The sequence below is a fragment of the Bison bison genome, unplaced genomic scaffold, assembly GCF_000754665.1.
Source record: "Bison bison bison isolate TAMUID 2011002044 unplaced genomic scaffold, Bison_UMD1.0 scf7180017864155, whole genome shotgun sequence".
Taxonomy (NCBI): domain Eukaryota; kingdom Metazoa; phylum Chordata; class Mammalia; order Artiodactyla; family Bovidae; genus Bison; species Bison bison.
The window spans coordinates 808,632-817,195 of NW_011494727.1; the positions used below are offsets into that span (position 1 = coordinate 808,632).

Here is an 8,564-nt window from a genome sequence, read left to right on the forward strand (position 1 = left end):
AAAAAATAGGAAAAAAAAAAAAGACTGTGGTGGGAGCAGAGAAATGTGGGGGTTGGAATGGAAGAAGCACTGATCAGGTACACCGTAGGTGGGGTGGGGAAGGGAAAATGTCTGCTTTCCACCTAATGCATACTCAGCCCTAGGCTGCCAGAGGCCCATTTTAACTGAATTTCACTTGCCCAGGAAGGGAGAGGAAACACACAAAGAGTACGTATGTGCTTAGTCGTATCCTACTCTTTGTGACCCCATGGACTGTAGCCCACCAGGCTCCTCTGTCCATGGGATTTCCCAGGCAAGAATACTGGAGTAGGTTGTCATGTCCTCCTCCAGGGGATCTTCCCAACCCAGAGATTGAACCCGTGTCTCCTGTGTCTCCTGCATTGCGGGCCAGTTCTTTACCCACTGAGCCATCGGGGAAGCCACCAAAAGTTCAATAGAAGCTAAGTTTGTTATGGCTGTAACAAGTGCAGAATATTAATTTTTAGTGGCAGGTCGAACTTAGAAAGAAGACCATAAAATAAAATGCAGTAAGAGGAATGCACATGAATATCAAAGAGTCAGTCCACACCTGCCAGTTAATTCCTGGTTTAACGTATATAGTGCGCATGTACGCATGCACACGTGAAGAATCTCCCTCACACAGACTCACACACACACTTCTTCTGAATCCACACTTCACTCACGCCCAGTTCTAATTCTAGCTGCGCCATAAGTCCTTTCCCCACGTTTTTTTTTCCCTGGACTACTTATTCTTGTCCCCAAGTTTCTAAAGTCAGTGTAGCGCTAACACAAACTTCTTTTCCCCCCAGCTAAAATGAGAATTCTATTTGATTGTGGTTCTACACAATGCTTAGCACAGTTCCAGGCACACTGTACGTAGGTCATCAGGTCTTTAAGCCCCCTGAAGTTCAAGGAAGGTGGCCCTAGCCATCTACAGTAGAACCACCCTGCTTCTCCGAGCTTCAGCTCAAGGCTCCACATTTGGACCATAATAATTAGAAACCTCTCATAGGATTGCCTTCAGGAATTAAATCCAATTTTAAACCCTTAGTGTTTTTCAAGGGTTGAGGAAATTAATTCTCTACTGCATTTGCTATTAAAAAATCTTGTAGGAGGACATTGCCTGTCACATTACTCAAGGTCCCCTTATGTAAAGTCTTGAAGAATTTTTTTTTTTTTAATAAATTTGTGCCAGAAAAATCCCTCTTTTCTCTGAGTGTCTTCCTGGGAGGTAAGAAGAGTGTAACACATGTTATCTCTGCGTTTTGAAGACTCTCAAGTCTGGCTAGGTTTCCCTTTTCCCCCTGGCAGTCAGAAAGCTCAGATATAGTTTAGACTTAGTCACATGCTTAGTTTTATATATCTTGACATAGGTATTTTCCTTGTTCAGAGTTTCTTTTCTTTTTAGATTTTGTTCATTGCCATTTTGAAGATATTTTTGGTAATAAAAAAATTGTAGTCATTATGAATTTTGGAAAAAAGAAAAGTTTGCCTGTGCTCTAATAATAACCCAGCCAGGGTAACATCCATGAAGATTTAGGGAGATAGTAATTCCTCCTGTGTAATTAGAAATTACAGACTCAGAGAGTCTAGAAATAACAGCGGTTGAAATGTGCAAGGGTTTATTCTCTCGCAGAAAAGAAATCCTGAGATAGGCAGTCTAGGTCTGACACGGTGGCTCCATGGAATCATCATGGACCCCGAGCCTCTGTCTTTCTCCTCTCCTGTCCTCTCAGTGTGGCTCCTAGAGTGACCTCATGGTCCCTTCATGGCCCAAGATGGCTGTTGGAGTTGCAGCCCTCTTGCCTGCATTCCAGGGAGGCAGGGAGGGAAAAGGGCAGAACAGTTAATGCCTTTTTAGGTGTCTCCTCAGAAAGCAGACCAGCCCCTTCAGAACAGGCCCACATTTAGTCACGTGGACTCTCCTGTCTGCATCAGAGGCTGGGATCTGTAGTTGGTTTTTTCTAGCTAGCCATGTTTTCTAGGTTTCTGTTCCGAAGAAAGCAGAGACTTCTTTTGTTCTTTTTTCTTCCGGGCACTCCACAGGGCATATGGGATCTTAGTTCCCTGACCAGGGATCGAACCTGTGTCCCCTGCTTTAGAAGCATAGAGTCTTAACCACTGGACTGACAGGGAAGTCCTGGGACTTCTTACTGGGAAGCACTCAGCAGTTAACTGCATTTCTGAATCTTTCTCTGTGGACGTCTATCCAGTATTCGCTTGAAGCTATCTCAAATAGTTTGTGGAAAGAGTAAAACTGCAGGAGGTTTCCCTGGTGGTCAAATGACTAAGACTCTGTGCTCCTGATGCAGGAGGCTTGGGTTCAATCCCTGATAAGGGAACTAGATCCCACATACTACAACTAAGAGTTCACATGTCCCAACTAAGGGTTCTTTTGCCTTAACTAAAGATCCTACATTAAAAAAAAACAAATCCCACATGCCACAACTAAAACCCAGCACAGCCAAATAAATCAATAAAAATAAAATACTAAAAAATAAGTAAGAAGTTGATAGATGACTTCTAAAATTAAAAAAAAAGAGTAAAGGTATAAATAAACATCAGTGTAAATATCAATAAATAAGATGTATTGCATCTTGTTATTTGCTACTTTGCCTTTCCATAATTCTTTTGTATTAACTTATCATTTATACATATACTGATTAGAGAAGGAAATGGCAACCCACTCCAGTATTCTTGCCTGGAGAATCCCATGGACGGAGGAGCCTGGTGGGCTACAGTTCATGGGGTCGCAAAGAGTCGGACACGACTGAGCGACTTCACTTTCACTTTCATACATATACTGATAGTGTATATTTTGAATATTCAATCAGCATAGACTTATTCAAGGCTAGTAAGGACCTTGGTCTTCCCTGGTGGCTCAGTGGTAAAGAATCTTCCTGCCAGTGCAAGAAATGAGAGTTCAATCCCTGGATGAGGAAGATCCCCTGGAGAAGGAAATGGCAACCTACTCCAGTATTCTTGCCTGGAGAATCCCATGGACAGAGGAGCCTGGTGAGGGCTACAGTCCTTAGCATCGCAAAGAACTGGACATGACTCAGTGACTAAACAACAACAACCCTTTCCCCAAGGGTTGCACATTCGGATGCCTATAGCGACCATTCAGGTACCATCAGTGATTAAGGAGGTCAGAGATCATTGCTGAGGACCATATGGGGACGGTGGCCACCTGGAGAGAGCACAATCTGTCTAGAGGGTCAGCCCTGCTCAGCTCCATTCATTGCTGCCATGTGAGAATGCTGGATCAGTTTCCCAAACCTTCGGATTTTTTTTTTCTTCTCAAGAGAAACCAGAGATTCCGATTTTTATCTGCAGTCTCCTGGTGTTTATAACTTGGCAGCTAATAAATACAATTAAAAAAAATGCCAACCAAATGCAATGCCATCCCATGGGTTGCCAGTTTAAGATCTCTGATCTGGCACATCCCTTGTTTTTTAGTGGACAGCCAAGCCCTGGAAAGGTCAGGTGGCTTGTGATGTGGCTGGAGACATGCTCCTTAGTACCCTGCCCCTACCCCCCAACAAAGCCTGGTCCTCTGTGTCTAGTTTGTCTCAGAATAGGAAAAAATAATAAAAAATTTGAATTTGAGCAAGGCTACTCTGAAGGTTAATTGAATCTCCCCTCCAACTGGCTTTCATTTTCTTTTTAAATCATTTGGGTGTGATGGAATCAGAAAAAAACTGGGCTTGAATCCCAGCTCTACTATGTTACAGCTTCATGATTTTTGCAGGCTCTTGGTGTCTCATTTGTGTTTTCCTCTACCATCCACTTTCTTTCTTGTTTCTCTTTTTCTTACTTTTCCTCTTTTCAAGTAGCACAGCGTGGTGGTTAAAAGCACGTTCTTTGGAGCCTGATATGTATCTTGGTTTCTCTACCTACTACCTGTGTGACCTTGGGCAAGTCACTCAAGTTTTCTATGGCTCAGTTTCCTCATCTGTTGTCGTTGTTCAGTCACTCAGTCGTGTCCGACTCTTTGCAACCTCATGGACTGTAGCATGCCAGGCTTCCCTGTCTTTTACCATCTCCCAGAGTTGGCTCGAACTCATGTCCATTGTGGAGAAGGCAACGGCACCCCACTCCAGTACTCTTGCCTGGAAAACCCCATGGACGAAGGAGCCTGGTAGGCTGCAGTCCACGGGGTCGCTAAGAGTCGGACACGACTGAGCAACTTCACTTTCACTTTTCACTTTCATGCATTGGAGAAGGAAATGGCAACCCACTCCAGTGCTCTTGCCTGGAGAATCCCAGAGACGGGGGAGCTTGGTGGGCTGTCATCTCTGGGGTCGCACAAAGTTGAACATGACTGAAGCGACTTAGCAGCAGCAGCAGCAGCATGTCCACTGAGTTGATGATGCCATCCAACCATCTCCTCTGTTGCCCGCTTCTCCTGCCTTCAATCTTTGCCCACCATCAGGGTCTTTTCCAGTGAGTCAGCTCTTCCCATCAGGTGGCCAAAGTGTTGGAGCTTCAGCTTCAGCATCAGTCCTTCCAATGAATATTCAGGGTTGATTTCCTTTAGGATTGACTGGTTTGATCTCCTTGCAGTCCAAGGGACTCTGAAGAGTCTTCTCATCTGTAAAATGGAATAATAATAGACCTACCTCAGAGGTACTCTTAAAAGCATTAGGACACATTTTACATGAAATATAAGGGGAGCTCGGCACCTAGATGGTGCTCTGTAAACACTGCTGTCTCTCCCTCTCCCCGTTTCTCTTTTTGTTTCCTCTGCTGCTTTGGAAGCCGTGGGTCTTTAACCCAGAGGGCCCGGCTCTGGTTCCCCATCTCACGGTGAGCGTTTCAGCCCTGGATGGCCCAGCACAGCCAGCCTCCAGCCCGCAGTGTGGCCCAGATCTGGCAGGTGTTATGGCTCCCCACTCATTACTTTCAGTTCTGTTCCATTTCTGGAACTGCGTTTTTGAGCCCATCTGTGCCCTTTTACTTTTCTCAGCTCCTATTTTTTCTGTCGTTTCCGTATATTTGGAAGAGATGAAACAAGTCAGCTGCCTGCTATCTCGACCTAAACCCGGCTAAATTATTTCATCAGTCACACAGAGATGATCCTTGTCGTCGTCGGGTATCTCTGAAAATGATGTTATGAGATAAAGGACAAAAGCAGCTTGAGTTTACATTAGCCAGGGTTGTGAACGCAGCAGATAACTTGTCCTGGAAACCACAGAGCCCGCCAGTCTGGATTCACCAAGATCTCCCCCAGCAGGTCTGGCCAAGAACGTGTCACATATGTTAATTAAAGAAATCGTTTTGGGGTTTTTTTCCCTAACGATTTTAAATGCAGAAAACTTAGACTATGCTTATATTTCAATTAAATTGCTTCTTTCTCAACCTGTAAAATGTCACTATCCAATCTTTTCAGCTTTTAGGTTAAATCGAATGAGAGATCTGACCTGACCGGCCCAGCTGTTCAACTCTTCTTCAAGATCAATTTGTATTCGCAGCAGAGAGGAACTGGTGACGTAGGTATGTATTGGCGAAACTCTTATTTTTGCCTCTTCTTCCTACCTTGCCAACATTCGTAAGTGGTGAGTGAAAGTGGGGGTGGAGGGACTTATTTTATGTTTTTAATTCAATGTGTCTACTCTAGATCAGCCAGAAAACTGGTCAAGCGACCCAGTGCCACCTTCTCCTCTCTTTGCAATTAAGAGGACAAGGAGGATGTCTATTTCAGTTTCATATCACCAGCATCATGCCAGAAAAACTGGAAATCCTCCTAGATTTTGGTTTCGGCCCCCCACTCACTACACTTAAAAGTCTCTATGAAAATTAAGACAACACTATTTCAATCAACTATACTTCAGTAAATAGCAAGCCATGTCATCTTGGATATTTGTTTCGAGTTGGTTTGACTGGCAGGTGGCAGGGTTTTGGAGATGTGAGGGACAAGGACACAGGTGGGCCCACCAGAGCAACTCTGAGTGTGGTGCTGTGTGCTTGTTTAGGTCACAGGCCCCCTGGAGAATCTGATCTTATCTGCAAGCCCTCTTCCCAGAAAACTGTACCAACACTCACACTTTCACACATAATTCCAGGAAGTTCCCAGAAACCCATAGGGGACCTACGGACCCCAAGTTAAAAGAATCCTTGTTTTAAAGGTTTGGGGAACAGCTTTTGAGAGACATGACCCCAGAAGTTAAGTTTTAAGGAAACCGTCAGCTCATAAAAGGTCAAAGGTTGATGCAGCTAAAAAGTATATTCTGAGGTCTAGCCTTGATTCTAAACCAGATAAATTTAAAAAAAGTATTTTCTTGCCCTGATGGTGAGTTAAGGAACTGGGTTCTTTTTTCTTCAGTTGGACTATAGTTGATTTACAGCGTCGTGTTAGTTTCCCGTGTACAGCAAAGTGATTCTGTTATACGTATACATACATTCTTTTTTAGATTCTTTTCTCATATAGGTTGTCACAGAATGTTGAGTCGTGTTCCCTGTGCTATACAGTATGTCCTTGTTGGTTATCTTATATATATATAGTGTGTGTGTGTGTGTTTATCCCAAGTTCCTCATTTATCCCTCCCCCACTCACATTTCCCGTTTGGTAACCATCAGTTTGTTTTCAATATCTTTAAGTCTGCTTCTGTTTTGTAAATAAGTTTATCTGTTTCTTTTTTAAAATTAGATCCCACATATGAGTGATATCATATTTGTGGGATCTTTTGATTGCCTTTCCTCACTCAGTTGGAGCCCCTGCCAGAGATGGTCTGCCCTGTATTTGCCACAGATGCCTCGATTTTAGCAAAGGACTTCCAAGACCTCTCTGGCCTGACCGTCGGTCTCAGATGAGTTCGTTTGGTTCTGCCCCAAACACATTTTTGAGAGATCGTTTCGTCCTGCCTCTTTTCTCTGTACCGCTGGCCACTGGGGTTGTCCTGCTGTTTTCAGCAGAGACTACTTAAAACCATTCCAGGGGAAGCTGTTGCCATAGCGACCTTGGCTGCCAGGAGTTACCATTTTCTTCTTTTTGTTAGCTTGTGGTTTCCCTGATTTTGAAGGTAACAGCTGATGTTCTGATTTCCTGCAGTGCAGTGAGGAAAAGACTGGATTTTTGTTATTGTTGTTGATGTCTGTTTTTTTTAAAGTTTAGAGGGATGTATGTGAGTGTGTGTGTGTGTTTTGTGTACAAGATAAAGCTACCTGAAAAGATGAAAAACTAGATATGCGTGTATATTTTCCATACTCCAGTTTTAAATTTTGGTCTAGCAGTTGAATGGTATTCCACTTTTAGCCCAATTTTGGAGACTAATGACTGTAAGCAGTTGCCTTCAGTGGGGGGAAAAAGTGACCAAGTTCCATTTCACATTGCCCGTGACTCTCAGGTGTAAAGACCTCTGCGAGCTGGGCTTAGTCTGAACTTGACTCCAGCGCCAGGACTGCCTCCAAGGGAGCAGGTGGCTGAATCAGGCTCTTCCTGCTCTGGAAACAAAGGTGGGGCCCACAGGCATGACAGCCACACCTGGTGGCCACAGCAGTCCCATCTCACATCTGTCCAAGGCTGTAAACACGACACCTGATGCCCGGCCAGGGTACCAGGTGCAGGTGAAGTCAGGAAGTCAAGGCTGCCTGGTAACAGAAATCAAAGCTAGTCTCCTGGTCCCCATGTGCCTTTCCAGCTGGACTTCTTTCTCCTGCTCTCATGAGGTTTTATTTATTTCTTTTTTACACTTTTGGTCCTGCCACACTGCATGTGGGATCTTAGTTCCTAGATCAGGGAGGTTGGACCTGCACTGCCTATGTGCAGATCAGATCAGTCGCTCAGTCTTGTCCGACTCTTTGCAACCCCATGAATCGCAGCACGCCAGGCCTCCCTGTCCATCACCAATTCCCGGAGTTCACTCAGACTCACGTCCATCGAGTCAGTGATGCCATCCAGCCATCTCATCCTCTGTCGTCCCCTTCTCCTCCTGCCCCCAATCCCTCCCAGCATCAGGGTCTTTTCCAATGAGTCAACTCTTTGCATGAGGTGGCCAAAGTACTGGAGTTTCAGCTTTAGCATCATTCCTTCCAAAGAAATCCCAGGGCTGATCTCCTTTAGGATGGACTGGTTGGATCTCCTTGCAGTCCAAGGGACTCTCAAGAGTCTTCTCCAACACCACAGTTCAAAAGCATCAATTCTTCGGTGCTCAGCCTTCTTCACAGTCCAACTCTCACATCCATACATGACCATAGGAAAAACCATAGCCTTGACTAGACGAACCTTTGTTGGCAAAGTAATGTCTCTGCTTTTGAATATGCTGTCTACATTGGTCATAACTTTCCTTCCAAGGAGTAAGCGTCTTTTACTTTCATGGCTGCAGTCACCATCTGCAGTGATTTTGGAGCCCAGAAAAAGAAAGTCTGACACTGTTTCCACTGTTTCCCCATCTATTTCCCATGAAGTGGTGGGACCAGATGCCATGATCTTGGTTTTCTGAATGTTGAGCTTTAAGCCAACTTTTTCACTCTCCACTTTCACTTTCATCAAGAGGCTTTTGAGTTCCTCTTCACTTTCTGCCATAAGGGTGGTGTCATCTGCATATCTGAGATTACTGATATGT

At 44.5% G+C, this 8,564-nt stretch overlaps 1 protein-coding gene across 1 annotated transcript in view; it reads left to right on the plus strand.

The window, feature by feature from the left end:
- ABHD2 (abhydrolase domain containing 2) overlaps window positions 1–8,564 on the plus strand; it is a 109,534-nt gene that overhangs the window by 21,570 nt on the left and 79,400 nt on the right. Inside the window, exon 2 of the mRNA XM_010841021.1 lies at window positions 5,393–5,496. The gene's annotated coding sequence lies outside the window, so the exon portion shown is untranslated. The remainder of the gene's footprint in view (window positions 1–5,392; window positions 5,497–8,564) is intronic.